This window comes from Adiantum capillus-veneris, chromosome 5 (genome assembly GCF_014529385.1).
Source record: "Adiantum capillus-veneris isolate H3 chromosome 5, ASM1452938v2, whole genome shotgun sequence".
NCBI classification, from domain to species: domain Eukaryota; kingdom Viridiplantae; phylum Streptophyta; class Polypodiopsida; order Polypodiales; family Pteridaceae; genus Adiantum; species Adiantum capillus-veneris.
Genome location: NC_140935.1, coordinates 152758425 through 152785734, shown reverse-complemented (window position 1 = coordinate 152785734; position 27310 = coordinate 152758425).

Below are 27310 nucleotides of genomic sequence, written 5' to 3'. Positions count from 1 at the left end.
CTAATTGGGAAATGAATCTACATGCTGCACTATTGTAGCACACATCTATGCACAAAAATGAAAGCAAAAATAGTTTTTTGATTCACATCTAGTCACAAAAACCTTCAAAAAAGGGGACCTAGTTTTAGTTTATTCCCTTAAGCAACACATTCCCAAATTCAAGGAAAAGGGAAATGGACTGTTTGTCATTGAAGATATATCTCTAAGTGAAGCAGTTAAATTGTCCACTTTAGGAGGTGAACCAATGGCTAATTGGATTAGTGGATGATGCTTAAAGAAGTATCATTTGCCACTAACTAATGATTTGATAGAAAAAATACATGCAGCAAAGCAGAGAAAGATTAAACTTGTGGACGAAGCTCGACTTCGAGTACTCAAGAGGAAAGCTGCTTTCAAAAATCAATAAACACCTATTTCCATCAGCACATTTGAGCCAAATAAACGACTATGGAAATCATAAAATGATACAGTATCAACGGATGATGAATGGTTGGATGGAATCAACCATCGCATCACAGTACAAGTGCACAATCATAACATAAATACATTAGTAGATACCGGCACTCAAATGAATGCAGTCAGTTATTCCACTTACAAGAAAGCTACGAATCGGTCTTTAGCATCGGGAATGTTTGCTATCAAAGGATGCAACAAAAACCCAACACTGGCATTGGGAGTGGTTAACTTGAATGTGATAGTAAATGGATTTTCATGATGTCATCAGTTTATATGCATACTAGATGAACATATGAATGAAACTATGATTCTTGGAATCTCATGGATGTGAACATACAAGGAAATATCAGATTGGGACACCAATCACCTCAAGCTATCACTTAAAGGAGGACAACTCTTAGTTCCAATTGCACCGAGCAAAGAGGAACGGAAACGAGGTCACCCACAAAAGAAACCAGGGAATAATCCATCTACATCAGCCTCTAGTCAAGCAAATGCTACAACCAACATGCAAGGAGTCAGGCAGATTTGGGTACCAAAAGCATAGCTCAACAACAATTCGTCTCAAATTTGGGTGCCCAAAAACTCATCTACCATACTGAAGGAAGTTTCACATTTAACAACTCAGCAAAAAACACCTTTTCAAAGAGAAAGCACTAGATGAGTTTGGAAACCAAAGAAGCATTTATCTTCTCCACAAACTACAAAGCCAATAGATCGGTGGAAAGTTAAATCTCAAAAAACCCCACCACAACAACTCATCAACTGAAAACTAAAATACCAATGGAGAGTTAAGTCTCAGCAACCGCCCATCATTGTTGCCAACAACTCAAGAAATTAGTGTGCCAAAGTATCCAGACAGTACAATCAGACAAAGAGCACATAAATTACAAAATCTGCTATTTAGAAAACATCAACAAGATACCTTGACCACCACGGAAACCCTTGAGTTAACTACTCAAGACCCAACTCTTGCACCGCATACTAATTCGAATCGCATTGACCTTCAAATCATGGTAGAGCCAACCATGGCTATGCATAGACACGATTGTTCAACCCATGCACACAGTCGTCCTCCCGAAGTACTCCATGTAGGAGAGGTGGAAGGAAACCTCATTAATTAAGGGCAATGTTTGAAGAGGGAGAAAAAGTTGAATGTTAACGTGTGGTTTTTTGGAAAATTACCTAATAATGCCTTTAAAAATCATCAACAGGGAATTTCAGCTGATAAAATCTCCCCCGATGAGTGTACATATTGTATATTTTATTAGAAACTACATAAAAAATAGTCCATTTTGCGTATTTTTTTATTATTATTTTTGATATTAGAGTTTAAAAATGGAGAAATCCACCAAAAAGTAATAAACTAGTATTTTTTAGTGGATTTTCTTAATTGTTGATCTTTCAATTTGCTTTTTTTAGTGCATTTAATTATTTTCCTTGATTTTTTAATAAATAGCTCAAAATTTAATAATAAATAGCAAATGAGCTATTCGTTGATGATTAGGAGGACAAGGCGAACAGACACAATTTTTTTGATCAAAACGACGAACGAATTTTTGAGTCTAACATACATTTCTGGGCTTATTAGGATTAACAAGGGAATCTGGGAAAAAGTAGTTGGGGAAGTCCAAGTATAGATATCTTAGGTAGCCCAAAATCACCTCATTTCTACTAGTCATCCTTGGAGAAGAGAGCTCTCAACCTTCTTCGCGCGTGATTTTTGGAGTCCACAATCATCCATTTTCAATGCCATTTCACACAAGACATGAGGGGTAAGTTTTAAACTCATCAAAGAACATTTCTATGTAGTCGGCTAGCAGGTATAGGTCCCGGGAAAACCTTTAGAATCCCAGCTGTGTGCAAACTTCTGGGACACAAAAACGACCATAGCGGCCTGTCAGCTCAACCGAACTGGACAAGATTTGAATTGTAGCATGCCCCTACATAGTAGATTACTTCCATATCGTTAGATGAGCATTTGAAAGGGGTCGAGGGGGTCCCTAAGTAAATAATCTAGGTTTTTTCCACATGCCAGAATTGAATTTTGACCTTGCGGGCAACATATAGACAAGGTTTATAAACAATGTACCTATATGGTTTCAAGAAAATAGTCAAGGAAAGCCCTCTAACATCATGAAATAGCTCGTAGACTACAAAGTGTCAATTTTGACATATGGAATGGACAAATCCATGGCTTCAACAGTAACCAAACACCGCTACACACCGAGTGGTAATACAAAACGGAGATTTTAGAGTCACAAGAGCACAAAGTGATGCCGAAATGACCAAATCTTTCAAACTCATTTTAGGACATGTTTTAGATGTAATAAAGCTGTGTAGGTCATCAAAATGTCATTTCAAGCGTAAAATTCAACTGCTATAAATAATAACGATTATTTACTTTTTTGAAAAATTGGCTTGAAAATCGTCATCATGCTTCACTTATCACTTGTACACATCTACCTCATGTCACATGTCAAATATGAGCCCAAAATGTCCAGTAATTCTCAGATCTTGTCAAAAAACGCACTAAAAGCTCTTCAGTCCAAATTTTGAGTTATTTGTCACATTTTTTGATCTAAAAACTTCCATATCTCACATAGAGGGCCTATAGCATGTCCATAACCAATTTGAAAAGAAAAATGTTCAAGCTGATGCAAATGTAAATAGTCGCGGTTATTTACATTTGTGCCCAAATAAGCCCAAATCTCATTTTTGATATCATGGTACCAAAGTAAATAGATGTGACAAGTCTACCAATCAAGTTTGATCACATTTGTGTCTCAAAATCCCAAAATTCCTTCATATCTATCGTTTCACAGTTCGAAGATCAAATCTGGCACCATTTCCACCCTGTACACTCAAATGAGCTCACACTGTGCTCAAAGTATCTAAATCACATGTTCTTCAAGCGTATGAAGTCAAAAGTGCAAAAATATGAAAAAAATCCCCTGTTGTAAATAATCGTGATTGTTTACTTTGCTTGCAATTTTTGCTTGAAGTGGACGTTTTTGATCTATACATGTTTTTATGCATCTATGCATGCTCCAAAATTGGCTTGGAGCAAAACGGACATCATTGCTTGCAATTTTTGCTTAAAGTGGACGATTTTGATCTATACATGTTTTTATGCATCTATGCATGCTCCAAAATTGGCTTGGAGCAAAACGGACATCATTTGTCATCAATTTAGACAAAGAGCATGTCAGAGAGGAATTTGTGGAATTTTCTAACTTTGAAACGGTAATTTTTGTTGGAATTAGGGTTGCAGAGAAGCGCACACAGCTTGGAGAAGACGAAGGAAGCTCAAGGCACACAATAGAGAGTGTGTTACTTAGTGTGCAATGGAAAGATAGATAGCCCTAGAGTGATGGGCGTATATACAATGCTCGGGGGAAAAAACCTCCTAAAGAGGGAAAAAATGCCCCGGCGGTCCTAGTGTGTTCTCACACATCACTACCACATGTGTATGGTAACAAATCCCCCCTGGAGTGATGCGGTGAATGAGAGCTGGCACATGAGTAAAGGGAAGTTCCATGCCTTGAGGACATGATCAGTCCACAAAGGGGAGTAAGCCCAAATCTTTGTGGAAAGCTTCAAGCTTCTCACGAGACTATGCCTTTGTGAAAATATCTGCAAGGTTGTCCTGTGTTGGCACATAAGCCAAGATGATCTCTCCTGCTGAGAGCCTCTCCCTGACATAGTGGTAATGGACCTCAATGTGCTTTGTGCGAGCATGAAAAACTGGGTTCCTCGCAACTGCCAATGCGCTCTGACTGTCAGTGTAGATAGTGTTGGCAGTGTTCTGTCCAACACCCAAATCAGCCATAAGGCGTATGAGCCATACACACTCAACTATAGCTGTGAAGACTGCCCTGTACTCAGTCTCACAACTCAAAGTGGCCACAGTAGGTTGCTTCTTGCTCAACCATGATATACATGAACTGCCAAGCATGAAACAAAAACCACTTGTGGACACTCGTGTGTCAAAGCAACCGGCCCAATCTGAGTCCAAAAAAGCATGTAAGTCTGGCGGCAATGATCCCCCCTTGGGATAAAACAAGCCAAGATGTAAAGTGCCACTAAGGTAGTGGAAAATCCTCTTGACAGCGTGCCAATGCTTGGACCCTGGGCTATGCATAAATCTGCTGACCTGTGAGACTGCAAACTGAATATCCGGCCTCGTGTTGCATACATAAATGAGGCAACCAACAATAGAGTGACATCAGTAGGATCACCAGCATCATGTAAACTCAACTTCAAACCTGTTTCCATGGGAGTGACAATAGGTTTGCAATCCTCAAGTCCAAACTTACATAGCAATGTCTCTATGTAACTTTTCTGCCACAAGGCAATACCACCATCACACCGCTTAAGCTGTATACCCAAGTAATGATGCAACAGTCCCAAATCTTTCATCTTGAAAGTAGCATTCAAATCAAGCTTAAATTCAGCAATATGTCTCTCATTTGGTCCAGTGATCAACAAATAATCGACATAAAGAACCACAATGAGAAGTACATCACCCTCACGCTTTACATACAATGTGCTTTCTGTTGGACTGTTACGAAGCCTCGTTTGACCAAATGAGTGTTAGCCTTCTCATACCAAGAACGAGGAGATTGCTTCAACCCATACAAAGCCTTCTTACATTTGCACACTTTGTCCTCTTGTCCTTTTATGACAAAACCGCGAGGCTGCGTTACATACACTTCCTCAAATATGTCACCATTCAAGAAAGCAGTAACAATGTCTGATTGATGTACATCCCAACCAAAATGAGCTTCCAATGCACATAGAAGACGCACAGTAGTCATATGACAAGTGGGAGCAAAAGTCTCTTCATAATGTATGCCTTTTTCCTGTGCATAACCCTTTGCAACAAGTCGAGCCTTATGGCGATCGATCTCACCATCTGGCTTGCATTTCAACTTGTAAACCCGCTTCGTACCAATGGCCTTTTTGCCAGGAGGCAAATCACATAAAGTCCATGTGTCATTTTCTATAAGTGTATCATATTTTGATTGCATGGCAGCCATCCAATTTTTTGAATTCTGTGCTTCATCAAACGACAGAGGCTCCTCAACATCATGTAAGCTAGACACAGCCAAAGCATAACAATCTGATGCATAAGATGCATGGTGAGAGCCTAAACAAGTATGACTAGATAAAGGTGCATCCATTTACTGTTACGCAAAGTGTGCACCAACCATTTTGGCATACCTCTAGCCTGCTCATTTTCAGCCCTTTCCTCATCAAGTACATCATGTACATCTGCGTTAGTAATAGGCTCATTTGTAACATTTTCAGAAACCCCCATAGGCTGTACATTTGCCTCATTGGAACTTACATTCGCATTTCCACCACCAAAAAGAGGCAACAAAGTGTCATAAATGTCTTGTGAGCTTACATTACTATCTCTAGTACATGACAGCAAGGGCTGAATAGAATCTTCCACAAACACTACATCCCGTGAAACCAGAATACGTTTGTTTGAGAATGATACAACCTGTAACCTTTGCTTTCAGCACTATAACCAACAAAAATACATTTGACAGCCTTATCATCCAATTTTCTGCGTTGTGTTTGTGGCACCAAAGCATATGCCAAACAACCAAAAACACGTATGTGCTCAATAGAAGGCTTTCTATCATGCCTTACCTTATATGGAGTAATAGACTGCAAAGCTTTTGTAGGACACCTGCTTAGTACATAAGTGGCACACATGATGGCCTCAAGCCAAAAAGAGTGCGCCAAAGCTTGACTTTTAACCATACATCGTGCCATTTTCGTAAGTGACCTGTTTTTCCTCTCAGCAACACCATTTTGCTGAGGTGTATAAGGCACTGTACATTGGTGTTTTATCCCACGACTAGCCATAAATGCATTGAATTCAGGAGACATATACTCCCCCCCTCGATCGGAACGGAGGGTGTCCATAGTACATTTTGAGACATTTTCAGCCATAGCCAGAAATTGTTTGAAGCACATAAAAACTTTGGACTTCGCTTTAAGCGGAAATACCCATGCATGCCTGGAGTAATCATCAATGAAAGTCACGAAGTATAGGTAATTGCCCAAGGACGGAGTTTGCATGGGCCCACAAACATCACTATGCACAAGCTGCAACCTGCATGTGGCCCTAATTGAACCATCCTTGGAAAATTAGAACGCTGCATTTTACCCAGAATACAACCTTCACAAACATGTTTGACAAATGTTTCAAGAGGCGGCAAAGAAGCAACCATATCAGATTTCTGCAAACGCAGCAAATTGGCAAAATTCAGATGACCAAAACGTGCATGCCAAAGTTTTGCATCTGAAATAGCCCTTGAATCTGCAACTGCATGTGCAAAATTTTGTCCACACTTGTCATACAAAGTGAGCTTATATAGCCCACGGCACAAAAGGCCAGATGCAACGATTTCATCACCAAAACGAGATCATGAACTGTACATCTGTCATCCACAAATTTCATCACCAAAACGAGATCATGAACTGTACATCTGTCATCCACAAATTGGACTACAAGTCCATGTCTAGCAAGTGCGGATACAGACAAAAGATTCTTCTTAATCCCAGGTACATAAAGTGCATCAACAAGTGTGAAAGAACTGCCATTTGCAGCAGTAAGCACAATCTTTCCAACTCCCTGAACTGGATAAGAGGCATTGTTGGCACAAGTGACTGAATTCCCATGAGGGACAAACTCGAGAGAGGTGAACAATTCATGATGTGAGGTAATATGCCTTGTAGCACCACTGTCGAAGTACCACACATGTGAATGTGCAGCAATTGACAAGCATGCATCATGGACAATAGGATTGTAAATGCACTCTGCGCTAAAATCCCATTTTGCATCAACATAAGCATTAGAGTCTCCTTTTACAGAAGACTCAACAATGGCTGAATTTCTAGTGAAACCAGCATTTGCAGTGGAACCACCCTCTTTCTTCTAAGCCTCTTTGGCCTTCAAATTAGGACACGACTTGATCAAGTGATCATTAGCTTTACAATAATGGCAATGCATCTTCTTTTTGCCCTTATCACCAGGATTGCTAGACGAAGTGCTGCCAGCAGAAGCATTAGGAACAGATGTTTTAGCACTCGCAGCAGAACCATAAGAAGTGGCTGCATTATTGTTACCACACTTTCTTTGAGAAGCAATAAAAGCCTATTGAATTGCACGCTGCCTAGTCCTTTTTTTCCTGGAAAGTGACTCTTGCAACAACAATGTGCATAATGCATCAAACTTGACAACATCAAGATTTCATTGGGTCATAAGTCTCCAAGTACTAGCAAAAGTTTCGTAAGAATCTAGTAAGGCATCAAGAACAGTCTGCACAAGGGAACTCTCTGAAATGACTTCAACTGCAGAAATAAGTTGCTCATTGATATCCTTGACACTAGCAAGGAAAGTGTCCATATCATCTTCCTCATGCATAATCTTCGACTCCAGCTCTTTATGCAGCAAAGCAATTTTAGCCTCATTGCGACTTGCATAAAGACCAGCCAATATATCCCAAGCTTGTTTTGTAGATTTTGCTGAACGGATGTGAGGAACAATGGTGCACTTCACAGACAACGCAATCAATGCATGAGCCTACGCATCCTTTACATCCCAACGAGCTTGTTCTGCTGTAGGAAAAACAACTCTAATAGCTGTAATCCTTGCAGCAAGACCTGCAACATCCTCAACATCGCCTACATCCTCAGAACTAGGACGTACATCAATGCCCTGCACAATATTCAAGACGCCCTTTGACACAAGAACGTGTTGCATCATATAAGCCCACATAGGGTAATTGTCCCCATCCAACTTGTCCTCAGCAACAAACATCTTGAACACATATGTGTTGTTGTTGTCAGCCATGGTAAATGCTACACCTGATGTGAAAACTGTCCAAAAATAGGAGAAACGGAGCGAGAACAACACGTGCTATATAGCACAAACCGTAGAAGACTATAAGGCACCTGTTATGGAGAAAACGGCACTGACAAAAATTCTACACAAAATGATGAAATTGCCTGTGCAGACCTGCCTGTAGTGGAAACGGAGGCCGAAATGAGCCCGAATCAGAAATATATGTCCACCTGCGAATGCTCGCCAAACCTCACTGTAATCGGATAAAGTCAGCAGGCGTGTGCTGGAGCACCTGGTGACTAAGCCCAGGAGGACGTGACTTGCTCTGATACCAATTGTCGGAATTAGGGTTGCAGAGAAATGCACATAGCTTGGAGAAGACGAAGGAAGCTCAAGGCACACAATAGAGAGTGTGTTACTTAGTGTGCAATGGAAAGATAGATAGCCCTAGAGTGATGGGTGTATATACAATGCTCGAGGGAAAAAACCTCCTAAAGAGGGAAAAAATGGCCCGGCGGTCCTAGTGTGTTCACACACATCACTACCACATGTGTATGGTAACAATTTTTCCTCATAGGTGCAATGCAAGCTGCTCAGAAAGCAATGAGGAGAAAGAAATGAAGGAGTACGAGCGGAAGTGCGATGCAAGAGAGAGTGTGAGAAGAAGAGCACGACGATATGGTGAACTCGCTCTTCTGTAATGTGTAGAGCATAGTGAGTTCTTATTAGGTTTTAACAAAAGAATATGTGTACATACCTGGCGGCCCGCCCACTTACCTGGGCGACCACATTGGGCTTTATACCCCAACAACCTCCCACTTAATGTCCAATGTGGTACTTTAAGTGTGAGAGAAGCTACTATACAAGCTAATATACAAGAGATGTAGAGAAGTGATGTACTACCCTACACCTAACTGCTTGCGAAAATGCGCAAAGCTCTCTGAGGGAAGTCCTTTTGTAAGTAGATCAGCAGGATTTTCTATGGTGTGAACTTTGACAAGCTGAAGTTGCTTATCCTCGAGCATTTCCCTGATGAAATGATACTTCACATCCACATGCTTTGTCTTTGAGTGATAAACTAGATTGCGAGCCAATTGTATAGCACTTTGACAAGCTGAAGTTGCTTATCCTCGAGCATTTCCCTGATGAAATGATACTTCACATCCACATGCTTTGTCTTTGAGTGATAAACTAGATTGCGAGCCAATTGTATAGCACTTTGACTATCACAATATAACACAGGCATCTCTTCTTTGATTCCCAAATCTGTTACTAGTCGATTAAGCCAAATTGATTCTTTGCATGCCTCTGATGCTGCAACATATTCAGCCTCTGTAGTAGACTGAGTGACACAATCTTGTAATCTAGAACGCCAGGATACTGCTCCACCAGCCAATGTAATAAAGACATACCCTGACGTAGACCTTCCGTTGTCTAAGTCACTTGCATAATCTAAGTCTGTAAAACCCTTTACACTTAGCTCATGACTCCCATAGCATATACGCATACTCTTTGTAGCTTTCAGGTATCTCAATATTCCTTTCACTGCCTTCCAATGTTTCTTGCCTGGGTTTGACATGTATCGACTTACTACTCCCACTGCAAATGCAATGTCTGGGCGAGTAGCAATCATTGCATACATCAAACTACCCACTGCAGACGCATATGGAATCTTATCCATTTCAGCCTGTTCTTCCTCAGACACAGGACAATCTTGTTTGCTAAGTTTCACATATGGTGGCAATGGAACACTCAGTGCCTTTCCCTTCTCCATATTGAAACATTGCAAAACCTTGTCAATATACTCTGTTTGAGATAACCAAATCAACTTCTTTGATCTGTCTCTCTCAATGCACATACCAAGTAGATGACTTGCCTCACCCATGTCTTTCATGTCAAACGATTTTGCCATCTTTGACTTCAAAGCTGAAATTTCTTCCAAGTGCTTGCCAGCAATCAACATGTCATCCACATACAAAATAAGGATCAGCCAACTACCATCCTTAGCCTTCTTTGTATATAGACAATGATCGAACTCACTACGTTTGTAGCCTTGAGAAAGCATAAACTTGTGGAATTTATGGTACCATGCCCTCGGTGATTGTTTTAAGCCATAAAGACTCTTTAACAACTGGCATACCCAATCTTCCTTGCCTTTCTCAACAAACCCTTCTGGCTGCTGCATGTAAATTTCCACATCTAAATCACCATGCAAGAACGCTGTCTTGACATCCATTTGGTGCAACACCAAATCTAATATGGCAACCAATGCAAGAAAGCATCTCAATATAGTCATCTTGACCACTGGAGAGAAGACTTCATCAAAGTCAATGCCTTGTTCTTGCTTAAAGCCCTTGGCAACAAGCCTTGCTTTGTACTTTGGCTGACTATCATGAGCGGTGATCTTATACCTGTAAACCCATTTACAAGGTAGAGCCTTTTTGCCCTGTGGTAATTTAACTAGCTTCCATGTCTTGTTTTTATGCAGAGCTGTCATCTCTGACTGCATGGCCAATTGCCAATTCCCGGAGTCCTTCATTTGCACTGCTTCCTTGTAACATGAAGGCTCATTGCAATCAGTCAACATGACATAGTTCATAGATGGAACAAACCTATCAGGAGGTCGTGTGACATGTCCAGATCTATGCACAATAGGTGGCTCAGGCTCAGCCACAACCTGTGGTTCCACTCTATCCTATCCTTGCTCCTCTTGAGCCCTGACATTTTGTCTTGCATGTGCAGGTCCATCTTCTTGGAAGACAACTCTTCTAATCTCCTCAACCCTCTCTGGTTTAGAATGATATTTGGATTCATTAAAGTGAACATCATTGCTGCGGACAACCTTTCTGGATTCGGGATCCCAAAGTCTGTACCCCATCTCACCAGAATTACCATAGCCTAGAAAGATGCACTTTCTACTCTTTGGCTCAAGTTTGTTCCTAAATTCCTTTGGAACGTGAGTATATGCCTCACAGCCAAAGACTCTGAGATGCTTGTATGAGGGCACCTTGCCTGACCATACCATCTCTGGCACTGAATCCTTTTGCAAAACCTTGCTAGGAGATCTATTTACAAGATGAACAGCTGTTGATATAGCTTCAGCCCAAAACCCATTTGGCAGTTGTGCATTAGACAACATACTTCTGACCTTCTCTTGTATGGTCCTATTCATCCTCTCAGCAACACCATTTTGAGGAGGATTGTAAGGAGTAGTAAGTTCACGTTTTATACCTTTTGACTCACAAAAGTCCTGAAAGGCCTTTGAGACATACTCTCCACTATTGTCAGTGCGTAAGCATTTAAGCTTCTTGCCACTCTGATTCTCCACAAGTGTCACAAACATTTTGAAAACACTAAACGCTTCATCCTTGTGCTTGAGAAAGTAAACCCATACTTTCCTCGAGTAATCATCTATAAATGTCATAAAGTAAGAAGCTCCCCCTAGAGATAGGTTAGGCATGGTCCACACAAATCACTATGAACAAGTGCCAACTGTGTATCTCTTCTACTGCTTCTATGCTTATGTGGCTGCTGTGTTTGCTTACCGTACAGACAATGTTCACAGAATTCAAAATCATTAAATGAAAAGCCAAGAAAATAACCAGAACGAGACAAGATTTCCATTCCCTTCTTGGACATATGTCCTAACCGGCTATGTCACAAAGCAACGTTCGGCTGCTTGGTTACATTGATTACATTTTTAGAGACATTTGATACATAAATCATGTAAAGTCCTCCAGACTTTACTCCATGTGCTACTGTCATAGAACCCTTGGATATCTTCCACATGTTTTGTCCAAAAGTGGTGACGTAGCCAGCATCATCAAGTAAACCTGTGCTGATCAAGCTCTTTGTAATTGCGGGAACATGTCTCACATTCTTCAGCGTGAAAGAAGAGCCATTCTGAAACTTCAATTGAACATCTCCAACACCTAAGATCTCACATGTCTGCCCATTGCCTAGCCGAACATGATCTTTAGTGGTCACATAAGAAGTAAACCACTCCTTGTTTGGAGACACATGAAGTGATGCCCCTGAGTCTATAATCCAATCACTCAGTGCATTTCCATCAGATGCTGTAAGAAGAGCTGAGTCCATTGTATTCTTCAAGAAGTAGATGTCTCCTGACACTAGACTGTCATCCTCTGCAATAGTGTTTGTCACATTTATTTCTTGAATCTTCACTGAGGACTTGTTCTTCTCACCATGGTCTTCAGCTTTCTCTTTGCCTTTTTCTGCTTTCCATTCTCTGCAGTCTCTTTTCATGTGACCCTTCTTGCCACAATGGTAGATTTCTATGTCACTCTTGCCTTTAGCACTACGGGACTTGCTACGAGACTCATTCCTCTTTCGACCTTTGTCATTGTCTTTGGTCCTTCCCTTGACAACTAAGGTTGTTTCTTTGCCTTTGTCCATTGTCTTTCTGTTGGTTTCTTTAGTAAGCAGACTTCCTTCTACACCTGCTATGTTCAAACCATATAGAGGTGCAGAATTACTCAAAGCTGTGCGAAAAGTGTCCCAACTTTCCGATAATGTGATCAACAGGAACATAGCTCTAACAAGTTCATCAAACTTGACACCTTGAGCTGACAACTGACTGTAGATGGTGTTGAATTCATTCAGATGGTTGGACATAGGTGTCCCTTCTTTCATCTTCAAGTCAACAAGCTTCTTAAGCTAGTATACCTGTGAAGCTGCACTCTGCTTCTCATAAAGATCACTCAGCTTTAATTATGCTTGATTAGCCGACATCTCGTCTGCTACATTGAAGTAAACGCTTTCTGCCAAAGTCGGCATAATGGTAGAAAGTGCCAATTCATCCATTTCGCTCCATTCATCTTCGTCCATATCTTCTGGTTTTATCCCCTTGAGCTTTATAGGTTTTATCTGCTTCTTTTGTACCAACATGTGCCAAATCTGCTTCTTCCACAATGGGAAATTGGTTCCATCCAGCTTCTTGATATTGTAAAGAGCAGTGTCCTGTGATCCAGCCATAGCTATGCTTCACAGTGGTTTACTTTCCTGGGAAAAATTCGGCAGAGTTTCCCCTGTAAACTGACCTCTGAACCAATATCAACCTGTCAAATGAACCAAGAAAGCTTCAGATTCTGCATAAATTTTGGCAGAGTCTCCTTTGTAAAATGGCTATGGTGTACAAAAAAAAACAGACAAAAAACAACTCAAAAAACACTGTCTCTCTGACACTGTAAGCTATGGGTAAACCTGTCCTGCACCTGTATTGTCTCTGACTGACCTGTCACTGTCCTGTAAGCATAGACCGTGACAATGCATCAACGGAACTAAAGCAAAGATGCAATCCAACTGTCTAACTCACAGTCAATACATCCTAGCTGCCTATCTAAGGGTGCTCACGGGATCGCTCCAAGACCTGTATCACCGAAAGGATCTCAACATTCGAGAATCCCCCAGCTCAATAAAACCTCACTCAACCCTCAACAAAGGCTGCAGTAAATCTGACAGTACATAGACTTCCCACAAAGTCATGCATCCACAAATTTCCCACTATATGCTGTAACCGCTGCGGCGGTTGTTTGCTGCGTGACTCACAGCCAACAAACCCTCAACAAACATACATCATCTCTGACAATACATCCCATGTGGAAGTACCTGCAATGTCAGGATGAAATCTAGAATATCAAGCAGCAAACACAAGCTACCTGATGAACTAGTGGATGTCGCCTACACTCTGTGTGTAGATGCGCCCGTGTTGTATGTGACACGCCTCCAAGAACTGTGAGCCGTCCTTCGATGTGTAGACAACCACAAATCAACACTCTGGGAGTGTCGATATCCTCAGGAACTGCAGTCGTAGGCCGAAAACCCCAAATTTGCAGAGTCGGATCTGCACCCGCTGAGACCACGTAGTCAAAAATAGCCTGTGCAGACCTTTGTCAAAGCCGAACGGTGGCCGAGATGACCTCAGAATGAAATTCTGACAACACTAAGCCCTTCGGCCTATCCCACGAGGTTTGGGGCCGTGTCTTTGCCTGTCGAATTTCACTCCAATCTGAGCTGGTGACTCTAGCCTCCTGCAGTGCTGCCCCGAGCCTCGATCTGAGCTCTGATACCAGTTGAAGGAGTACGAGGGGAAGTGCGATGCGAGAGAGAGTGCGAGAAGAAGAGCACGACAATATGGTGAACTCGCTCTTCTGTAATGTGTAGAGCATAGTGAGTTCTTATTAGGTTTTAACAAAAGAATATGTGTACATACCTGGCGGCCCGCCCACTTACCTGGGCGACCACATTGGGCTTTATACCCCAACAAGATAAAAAGAAAAGCTATAGGAGCTGCCACCATATCAGTTGGAGCCCAAATCTGTGAAAACGGCCAAAGTAACCTACTTGTCAAAAGAACAACTTGAGGAGCACAACACCACAATCTTCACCGGCTAATTCAAAAGTGAAGATGAAAGTCAAGTGGAGTTGCAAATGCTACCGAAAGAATTCTATGACGTAGCAATTGAGCCAGCTATGAAAGAAGCCAACAGGAGATTGGGACTTCAAGAATTTTATGGTCAAGAACCATGTGGAGTACTATCGACGATTAAAGAGGATGGATCTGCCCAGATCACCGATCACTGAGGACTAAAAGTTGAGGTAGTCATCAACAAAGATATAGTGGCTGAAGCACTAAAGCTGCCAGTAGAAGGTACGACTATGAGAGCGAGAGATAGGAAAATAGATGGTACAACTGCTGCCAGAGGATCTCGCCTACCTATACCACGATCACTTCCTCGCCTGCCTATACCACTAGCACTTCCTCGCCAAGAAACCACCAAGGTACACTACCCCAAATCATGTTGTTGCAACCACCTTCACACTGCTGTTGCAACCAGTCTTCACACAAGTATTGAAGTATTCAGGTACACTATAAGCCCAAATGAAGTGAAATCTGGTGTATGTGCCCAACACAACATGCCTAAGATGGGTATAATGTCAAAAGTTCATCTTTACTGCCAGAATCAACCTTGAGACATCATACGCGTATGATGTCTATTGATGGATTTTTGGATAGAATTCATTCACAGGCATTCCTAACTCTCTAGCATTGGTTTTTAAGGAATTTTACCAATTTTCATGCAAAAATGTGTTCGGAATCACAAGTTTTTCTTTTTTTTTTCTGTTTTCAACACTATATCTTTTGTCTTTTGGGTGTCAAGAGTTGGTCAAAACTCTAGTCTCAGTGTATACTTAGGGTAAAACCCCCCTTTTGAACACTTTGGTGTAGTCAAAATTTTCAAATTTGGCCTCTAGATGCCTTTTGAGACATCATAGCATATAATGTCCAAGTTTATAGAATTTCAGTTTTTCTTCACAGAATTCTTGCACATGCCCTCTTATATGCACAACACCAATCAGTATGCAAAAATGTCAACAAAAACTTGTTTATTGTATTTTTTTTTCAAAAGAAGACTTTTCAAAGATTTTACATGCAAACAAGTACTTCAACAAATAAATCAATGATGAATAGCACACACGCTTCCTGGCTATCCACTTGATCTCAAAATAACCTCTTCCGAATTCACTTAAGAAAAATGCTTTCTTTAGTAAAAAATAAAGCAAGAAACCATCACACGAGTGTTAGTAGGATTACCTACTCAAGTCCTTGTGTCCCCGACAACAGCACCAATGTTGGAGGAACGAATCACACCACCCATAAAGTGCATGCAACACAACCTAGATCAACATAATGTCAATTGAGGACACAAATGACACGATAGGTGCACGGAGGAAATCTCTTTAGCTTGTCAGGCTGAGACCATTCCACGCATACAACATTCTAGAAGGCTAACTAAACCACCACCGAGAATCTCACTGCTCTCAATCACACCACCCAACCCACATACACACAAATGGAAGGAAATTCACCAAATCATGCCAGAATCATACGAAACTTAAGGAATACCATCCCCACACTAGGATACACTTTTCCCAAAGCCTTTACACTCAAAACCCTCACTCAGACCCATCTGCGGAAAACGATTATGAAGACAGAGCCAGATTTTTGAAGTGCCCAAAACTAAAGTTTATGAGTACCTATTGCCACGATTCTAATGACTACTTGCAAACAGAAAACATACGAATTTTTTGCAGCATCACATTGTTTGTTGGATGCATGAGCATCATCTGCTTTTTTTCTAGGCCTAACTCTATGTACATAAATCATTTTCTTAGCTGTCCCATCTCTGATACCATAGTCACCGGCCATGGCATCCAAGTCTCTATAATTTTGTGTATGAAGAAAAAGACCTAGTTTTGTATTGGTGACACCTCCTTCAAAACTAGTTTCAGTGTTGTTATTTATGTCATCATTTTCATACTCATCACTGGAAGCATATAAGCTGTCAATGAAATCTCCCATTTCTTCCATGAGGGGATCTTGAATAACCTAAATGGTAGAAGACGATCCTGTGTCTTTTATCAAGGGCTCACCATTCTCAAAAGTGAGTTGCCTGATAGGCCACCTTACCAAATTCAAACTTGAAATATCACTTATGCATCGACCCTTCCACAATGACACCCAAGGTACTCCCACCTAGTTTAGTACAATTTATAGCCTCATATGGGTGGACCAGCAATACCACTCCATTACCAAGTTTTGTAGATCTATTGTCAGCCCAAAGAATGACTCTTTTCTCTTTCCAACTCACTCTATCTATAAAGCCATCTTCTTGACCAACAAGAAAACCCTCATCTATTGTGTTAGATTTGCCTTTGTCCATAACAATATTATGTAATGGCCATTTGATGATGCTTTCAAGTGCTTGAGACATGGTTCTTGCATCCATTGTGACAAATGGAATCAAGAAGATGTCATCAAAACTTTCTAGTACATGTATCACCACACATGTTGTACCAGTTAATTCAAAACCACAATGTTGATATGCATCAATGGAATGAATAACCCCGCGAGCCTTTCTTGTGGAACCATCAACAAGAAACACTAAATCACATTGTTTTGGACCCTGCAATTTTGAGAAAATGAAGAGATGGCTGTAAAGTTGTATGTCTAAACATAGAACTCAAAATTTAATACATTCCCAAGCTACATTGATGATTTTAGCAAAAGCTTGCATCCCATTCAATTAAGCAAATCTACACCAAGTCAACCTACGGAGGATGGTAGGAGGCTTGAGCTCAAGTTTGAGCCTAGATATACATCTAAGTGCTAGAAATCTAAAGTTGACAAGGGTTGCAAGATGGAGCCTAAGTTACATTGCAGAGGTACCCATGGATTTTGGTAGGAGGATGGAGCCTAGATGTACATCTAAGTGGTATAAATCTATACCTCACAAGAGTTGCAAGATGGATCTCAGAGTATATTGAATCAACCTATGGAGGATGGTAGGAGGCCCGAGCTCAAGTTTGAGCCTAGACGTACATCTAAGTGCTAGAAATCTAAAGTTGACAAGGGTTGCAAGATGGAGCCTAAGTTACATTGCAAAGGTACTGTCACAAATGGGCGAATAATTAACAAGATGAAAATAAATAATCTTTTAACTAAATAGAGTTGAGGGAGAAGTTTGACATAGTATTTGGGACCAGAAGATGGGCTGGTCCCCCCCTTTAAGAGAATCCTTTATTAGGGAGAGTCTTTTTACAAGCACAAGAATCGGAGAAAACCCCACCGTTCTAAGTCTCAAACTCGATGGTCATTCCTTCCCGTGAGGGAAATCCGAGAAATGAACTCTCAATCCTTTTTCATCTGTACTTGGAGTCGAGACTCTGCAAAAAATTTCCAAATTTCGTTCCCAAAATTCCTAAGCGTATGCCGAAGCCTTCCCACTTCTACTTTGCAATGAAGTACCTGCAAACACACACACAAACACGGAACAACAATTCATATGGAGAATCCACAATAGATACCTGGTGCTCTTGCGCAGGAAAAGCAACTTTCGTGCTTCGTAGTCTCGTGATCTCTTGCATCTTCTGGTGGCAGAGTCTTCTCTTGCTGGCGCTGGAAACTCCTTCTCTAAGTGAGGGCATGTCATGCTTTTATAGCTCCCTGGCCACCATAGGAATAGCTGAGCGGAGACTGCATGCCTAGAGATCGCAATGGTTTTTTTTTGCTGCTCTACCAAACATAGAGAGAGAGAAATTGCTGGCTCGTTTTGCTGCTTTATTTTCAAGGTGGCTACCCACTTATTAAGTGGGCGGTCGACATATATTAAAATTGGTCTGAATCTACCCAAAAACTCAATAAAACCTCATAAGTTAAAAGTAATTCTTTTCACAGCAACTCAATTGCTGGCTCGTTTTGCTGCTTTATTTTCAAAGTGGCTATCCACTTATTAAGTGGGCGGTCGACATATATTAAAATTGGTATGAATCTACCCAAAAACTCAATAAAACCTCATAATTAAAAACAATTCTTTTCACAGCACTTCCCAATCGTCCTTGGATGCAACCACATGCACAAATGCAATGCATACATAGATTCCTCATGGGAAGCGTTTGCTCTTCTTAGAAAAATCGTTAAAATATTTTGGTTTTTAAGAAAATCTTCTCAGAACCCATCTTTATTCTTATGCTTGCATCTTTATGCGTATTCCTCTTTCCAGTTTGGGTTTCTTGCTAGACCAACGAGATATTGCCTTTTTGATGCTCCCATCACCCCATCACGTGACGCATCAGGATTATTCGTTTCTCGGTCTCTCCTATTGAACTAACTGTAAAACCCCTTCGTGATGCTTAATGTCACCCATCATATGATGCATCAGAGTTTTTTGTTCCATGATGGCTTTTAATAATTCTAGTAGATCTACTGTTCCTAACCTTACGGTTCAAGTGCACCTATTAAATATCCTAATTTCAATAAAAAGAAATTACTCAAGAAAATAAGAAAATAGTCACAGGTACCCATGGAGTTTGGTAGGAGGATGGAGACTAGATGTACATCTAAGTGCTAGAAATCTATAGCTCACAAGAGCTGCAAGATGGATCTCAAGTTATATTGGATGGTAGGAGGCTCGAGCTCAAGTTTGAACATAGATGTACATCTAAGTGCTAGAAATCTAAAGTTGACAAGAGTTGCAAGATGGAGCCTACGCTACATTGAGGCACCCATGGAGTTTGGTAGGAGAGGCTTAATTGACGTTGGAACCTAGATGTACATCTAAGTGCTAGAAATCTATAGATGACAAGAGTTGCAAGATGGATCTGAAGTTACATTGAATCAACCCTTGGAGGATGGTAGGAGGCTGTAGCTCAAATTTGAGCGTAGATGTAGATCTAAGTGCTAGAAATCTAAAGATGACAAGAGTTGCAAGATGGATCCCAAGTTATATTGAGTCACCCATGGAGGATGGTAGGAGGCTCTAACTCAAATTTGAGCCTAGATGTAGATCTAAGTGCTATAAATATAAAGATGACAAGAGTTGAAAGATGGATCCCAAGTTACATTGAGTCACCCATGAAATTTGGTGGAATGTTTGAATTGATGTTGGACCTAGATGTACATCTATGTGCGATAAATCATAGCTAGCAAGAGTTGCAAGATGGAGCCCTCGTTACATTGAATCAACCCGTGAAGGATGGTAGGAGGCTCAAACTCAAACTTGAGCTTAGATGTACATCTAAGTTCTAGAGATACTTAGCTAACAAGAGTTTCATGATGAAGCCCAAGTTACATAAAGGCAACCATGGAATTTGATAGGAGGCTTGAACTCAAGTTTTAGCTTAGGTGTACATCCAAGTGTTAGAAATCTATACTTGTGACACGGGTTGCAAGATGGAATCGAAATTTCATGGAGGTACCCATGGAATTTGGTAGAAGGCTCAAACTCAAGTTTGAGCATAGATGTACATTCAAGTACTAGAAACCTACAACCAGCAAGAGGTGTGCGAAAAAACCCAAGCTGTATGCTGAAGTATCCTTGAATTTGGAAGGAGACTCAAATTGAAGTTTGAGTTGCATTGTACATTTAAAGAGTTGTAAGGTGGAGCCAAAGTAATGATGAGGTTTACATCAAACCTAAGTTTCCTTGAATTACCTCTCTAAAGAGTCGGAGGTTACAAGAAGGTAAGGCTTCAAAGTAGTTGCATGCGTGGCTCAAACTTAAGTTCGAGCCTAGTTAGTCATATAGTTTTCTTTGAGAGTAGAGCATTAGTATGAGTATAGGTCGTCGTGGAGAGTATGCTATGACAATTGAGACTTGATGGACATTCAAAATACAATGAGATTTTTGTCTTAGTTGTTTATGTGTAAACCGAGTCTTGGTGATTATAGTTGTGGTGTTTTACGTGTTGTAGTAGAACAATTTTACATGCATAAAGGTGCCAAGATAGGGGTTAAGCAAGAGGGTTGGTGGAGGTGGGTCCCTCACTCATTGATCCCAAGAGGATTTATCCAAGGGAAGTCAAAACTATGTCCAACTTGTGAGTATTTTTTCCAAAAAGACTAGTTTTAGACACCCCTAACTTCGTTAAAATTTTTGACCCCTTAAACGTCGTTTTTCCGAACAAGGTTTTCTCACAAAAGCATAGAGCCGCTCTCAAGCTTTAGGCTCATAAAAAAGGTTTTGCAATCGGACTCAGTATGTGAAAGTTATGTTGATTTTTGTGAAAAGTTTTTTTTTCCACTTTTTTAAACCATTGTGAAAACCCATTATTTTTTGTCCGCACATGTGCGTTTGCTAATCTAACCTTGGTAGGGTTGGTGGAAAAAGCTATTAAAGCCTTTTTAATGCTTTTGAAACACGGGGGACTCACTAATACTAAGGAGGGGATGCCACCTGCGTGCATCCCATTGGGTAAACCCCCCTGATATACGGTTCCTTACATGGTAGTTCAATCCCTTGTTTACGGAGATTTACATGCTTAGATAACCCCCCACATCCTGATTTCATAATATTAACATGACTCCCCTTCCTTATATGTACACAAAATTTTATAGCTTAGAAGAAGTTTCAAGAACTTCATGAAATTGTTCTTTTTAGAGTTTCCCTTGTACAAAGACCAAAATTTCAAATATACATTTGCCACCTACTTCGTAGGATTCTCACATGGAATTTAAGGCTTGGTAATCAAAGAGTATACTCAATTCTTTAGACTAGAATACTTTTCAAAATTAAAAGTGCTTTAATTTAAAGTAAAGAAATAAATGACCATAACATATAACCTCTTCGAATCTTAAGTTACACCTTAAGAATAACCATAGGTGAACCATACATGTCAAAGTTAGATACTACATGAGATGTCTAAAAGACAACTTTATAGCTCAATTTCACTATATAGGTAAAAGACATGTCAAAGTTAGGTACTACATGAGATGTCTTTGCAATATTTAGCACATACATACAACATCTCTCTCTCTCTCTCTCTCTCTCTCTCTCTCTCTCTCTCTCTCTCTCTCTCTCTATGGAGAGAGGCTTTAACTTCATGTTTGCTAAACGTAGCCTTAAGATTCTTGGCCCTGGCCCTTGACATATCCATGTCCATACTTACAATCTTCTCTAATTAATTAACTTTTAGCAACTACATCCCATATATGAAGTGTCACAAATTTATCATTTTGCAAAGCCTAAACGACTCTGTTAAGCAACATATTATTAATTTTTACATCCCCCCCCCCCCCCCCCCCAAATGTATGGTATGTGTATACAAGTTTTGGGGGATACCCCTATTGTATACGTTTATGCACACTTACGAAAATCCCCCCTATTGTACACTCACGTGGTACCATACAGAACACACTAGTGAATTTCTTGCGTTTTGAAACCTTCTATATTATAATAGGTTTGAGTTTTTCTACAGACTATGAAAAATTCAACGACGGCGTGACAGATGAGGTTCTGTACTCCCACATCTCCCTCCCCTCTACGCATCTACTTGTGGCCCCACAAGGCTCTTTCTCACACGTCTACATTAATTCTCTCTCTCTCTTCTACATTAAAATAGGGTTTGGATTTTCCTGCAGACTGTGACAAAACCGATGACGACGTGACAGGTAAGGTTCTTTACTCTTGCATTTCCCTCTCCTCTATGTATCTATTGGTAGTCCCAAAATGATCTTTCTCCAACGTCTACATTAACTCTCTCTCTCTCTCTCTCTCTCCATGTCTTTCTCTTTTTGATTGAAGGTGAAGATCAATTATAGCAGTCGTTCCTAGATTTGAATTGAATTTCAAATTCAAAAGGCTTATCCTGTTGCACACCTCTCTCTCTCTCGCGCGTGTGTGAGATACCTTCTTCTAATCTTTGTGTGTAATTAACCTCAGATCCTCTTAATCACTCCCTAATCTCTTCTAATCTCTCTGTGTAATCTTCCTTGCCTCCTCTTAATCAGTCCCTCTTAATCTCTTCTAAACATGCACTAATCAAAACGTCATTTTACTAACCATTGTAACTTGTCTTTTGAGATTTACATTCCCAGGTCCCAAACTTCTACTCTCCTCTACTCTAATTCTTGAGATATTGTTCTCAAGTACGATCCTTTTTCTCTCCTCTAATCTATTGTCCTTTTTCAATTGTGAATGTATCTCAAAATTTACTCTTCAATCTCTTTCTATTAGTTTCTAATCTCTATCTATTCCTCTTCATTAATGACTACACACTCATAATTATTTGCTACCGTCTCCTTGAGACAGCTTTTAATCTCTTTCACTAAGTTAATCAAACTACAACTACATGAAAATCATGCTTTGTAAATTGAAAGTAAATGACTATTCTCTAATTAGAGTACTTGATCAATAAGTACTCTAATTAACTTTTTTAATACCTCTAATTAAGTACTTAATCAATACCAACACTTACTTGGTTGGGTATTGAGTGTGCCATGGCCACTCGATGTAGATTCTTTGCTTCTGATATTTAGCTCGTTTTTGGTGCCTCAGGTCCTTGTTGAGAAACTAGAACAAAGAAATGATGTAGCTTGAAACTCACCTTCTAATGCTATCAAAGCACTAGCATATGTCGCTGTAGTCAAGAAAAATCCAAGGAATAGACCTTTACCATTGACAATGGCTTGGGTCTATAGCCTTAGAAGAAGACCTAGTCCTGTCTCGCAGTGGAAACGGGACAACGTATTAAAAGTCCAAAAAACTATTTTGGCTCTATAACTTCCACAAATTAGGCTAAGGTATCCTCAACCAACGCTTTTCCCCCCCTAACAGATGTGAGGCCACAACCGCTGGTGGATTCCTCTTCCAAGTGAAGAAGTTTTCTAAATGTTTTTAGTGCGTAGGGATGGATAGTTACCTTACTAATTAGGTCCACCCGTCCATGATTGACAACCTTAATTAATCCCCACTTACCACCCCGCACTCACAAATGATTCTTTTGATTTTTCTAATTACTATCACATTGTTTTAACACTTCAAATAATAGTTTCTTTTAACTTTCCGTCACAGTAATTCCTTCAATCAATTATTAAAGACAACATTGAAAGCATTCTTTTAAAAAACAGACATCTTTAAACTTAAGACAAGGCACTGTCAATCAAAAGGCACTGTCAATCAAAACATTGTCCATAATAACCATGACCAGTACTCTTCTTGTCTCAAGACCACCTAAGGGTGAAAAAACGGCACCCATTCCTTATTCACAATCCGGAGTGGATTAACCGCCATCCAAGGTTCCGGATGCCCATACACCAAACCAGTTGCCCATACAACTGAGCGGCTCCCCCAGGATAAAAAAAACGGTATCCTAACTTATGTAGAAACATCAAGACATGACACGGAGTAGAAACTCAACGTTCATGGGGGTAACCGACTTAACCGTGGCTCGAAAGCCATCATTATTCATCAAAATAACCAAGGAGTCGGAGGTGTCTAGAGACAAGCTGTCTTAAGGATGATCAATCATATCTTTCTTAATTCAACCAGTTTTAACCCAAACAATTATTTCCTGCTTTATTAAAAAATGCACGTTGTTTTCTTGGAAGTTACCTTCCGTTTTTGACCAACTATTCCTATTCTTACTCACTCCTTACGTATGCAATGTTAACTTATAAAAGAACTTAAACTATTTACAGACTTAATTGAATAATGGAAAACCAACCTGGGAGACTGATCGGCCATAGACTGTTGCGCTGGCGCCTGAAGACTCTCCTCTATAGGCCTACTACTAGGCCCAGTTTCATCGTCGTGTGACACTCTAATTCTTTTTAGAGCTCTATCCAAAAGCTACACTTCACCTTTGAATCCAATTTTACCCAAATCTACGTTAAATTTGTAGTCTTAATTGGTAGATTCTTGACCTAGTAATTTTTTATTTGCATATATAGGTATGATAACTTTTTCCATAGCTTTGCTAAGGGTTTTCTAAGCTATCCCGATTTTCTTATAATTTTGTATATCTTTTTCCTAATTTTTCCATCGAATTTTAAGTTTGGAATTTGCTTACTTTGAGCTTAATATTTATTCTATTTATTTTCTCTCAAAGATTTCATTCTCAACTTTATATTATAGGTTTACACTTACTATAATTTTCCTAAAAACTTTTGACCGCAAACTCTATTTATTTTAATTACTTTTGGTCAATTATAATTTTCTAAAATCACTATTTAACTATGGTATAATTATCATATGTAGATAAGTATATTTTTGACCTCTAGTAAATATATTTTAATTTTTCAACTTAATTATCTAATTTCCATCTTAAATTTTTAGCTAAAATTAGTATAATTTGACTTAGATAAATATGTATACTATTTTTCTAACCTTGACATAATTATCACAACCATTTTATCATGTAATATAGCTCAAGTAAATAGAATGTAATCATATCACATGTTTTACTAATTTCCTCCTTTAGTTCTCAGCTATAATTAGTATAATTTGACTTTGATAAATATCTATACTACTTTTCTAACTTTTCCATAATTATCATGGCCTCCTTATCCTATAGTATAACTCTAATAAATAGAATGTAATCATATCACATGATTTACTTATTTCTCCCTTTAATTTATCCTAAAAAATAGTGTTTTTCTACTAAGATAATTAGCTAAAATATTTATCTGTGATTAAGATAATTATCACGGGCTTTTTAATATGTGATTTATCTCTGATATCTATCTCAAAGCTTTTTAGCTTAATTTGCTAGTTTTCCCCATTAATTTTCTCTTAAAAACAATGTTTTTCTGCTGAGATAATTAGTTTAACTAATTATCCGAGGTTAAGATAATAATCATGGGTTTTATAAGATAGATTTTACCTCTGATAATTATCTCAAAGCTTTTTGGATTAGTTTGCTATTTTCTATTTGTATTTTTTTCTTAAAAACAGTATTTCTTTGATGAGATAATTAGTTAAAATAATTATCTGAGATCAAGGTAATTATCACGAGTTTCATAAGAGTTTTTTTTTAATGATAATTATCTCAAAACTTCTTCAATTAGTTTGCTATTTTTCCTATTTAATTTCTCTTAAAAACAGTGTAATTCTGTTGAGATAATTAGTTAAACTAATTATTTGTGGTTGAGATAATTATCACGGGTTCCATAAGATGTATTTTTTTCTGAAAATTATCTCAAAGCATTTTGGATTAGTTTTCTATTTCCCGCCTTTTATTTTCTTCTAAAATTAGTGTAACCTTGCTAAGATAATTAGTCAAACTAATTATTTGAGATTAAGATAATTATCACGGGCTCCATAAGATGTGATTTACCTCTAATAATTATCTCAAAGTATTTTGGATTAATTTGGTCATTTCTCCCTTTACTTTTCTCTTAAAAGCAGTGTAATTCTGCTTAATTAATTATAAAAATTACTCAAAAAATTAAAAGATAATTTTCTTAGCATAATGATAGTATAACACAACTCTGATAATTATCTCATCTTAATCTAAATTTAATTAGTATAATTATCATTAATTTATGGCCAAAATGAGTAATTTCAATCCTATTATAATATAACAATTATTTAGTTTAGTGTCCTAAGCTTAATCTCAATAACCAATAGAAAATTTTGAATTAGGAGAGAATTTTAGAGTATACATAGGTTTAACCTTCAATTAATTAAGAAAATTATAAATAGGTTAACCTAGTTTTACTAATTAAAAAAAGTCAATGCTAATTACCGTTGATTAACCAACTAGAGCTTTACTCTCTAGTGATTTTTGCGTAGAGGTCCCTCTAAATGAGAGAGAAGTTGCCAAGGCTCCGAGTCTATCCCAAATTGTGAAGCAAGGGGTCCTATTTATAGGTTTCTGGCACTCACAAGCTCTCATAGGCTGAAAAAAGAAATTGCTTGCAGCTCAAGCAGCCCCCAGGATCAAGATGGCGCCCCATGCTGCTAAATCTATCTTGGGCAGGTTCATTACTGCCCCACAGAGCCCCCCCCAGCTTCCAGAATCCATTTCTGCTGTTTTTCCTGACTTTTTAACGATTAAACTTGGAAATATCTCCAATTTCTAGAACCTTAGGACAAAAAGTCTTTAGCAATAATAATTACCGAAACCATTCAATTTTACTTAACTAATTAAATTCATAGTGTAACCTTTCAGAGTCCGTAACTTTTCCTGATTTTATCAGAATTCGGTTCTGAAAAATTCTAACCCTAGTAAAGCTCTGGTTACGGTTCCAAAAATACCAATGTTTGCCATAATTGGATGTGTTTTCTCAACAGCCAAGTTAATTTGATTGGCTTTGTACATTTTCTAAGGTTTCAGAAACTAGAAACCTTACACATATGTTTTTTTTTTAGCATTGAGCTATACAATGTTTTTTCTCAAAAACTTGGAAAACCTACATATGAAAAATGTAAGAGGCAAATTGACTATGTGTGAAGGTTTTTGCACTAAACTTCTCTAAACTTTGTAAACTTTAAAGATGTTCTCTCCTTCAAATCTAGAATCTATACTTAGAGGTAAATCTAAAAATTTCTAGGTGGAATTACACTAAATCTAGCCCTTTACAAAGTATCAATGTTACAATAGTTGAAAGCTTTAAGATTTTTTGTAGGGTGGCTTACTTTGTTGCACTCCTAAAACATTTTCTCTCCAAATCTCTCTCTCTGTGTG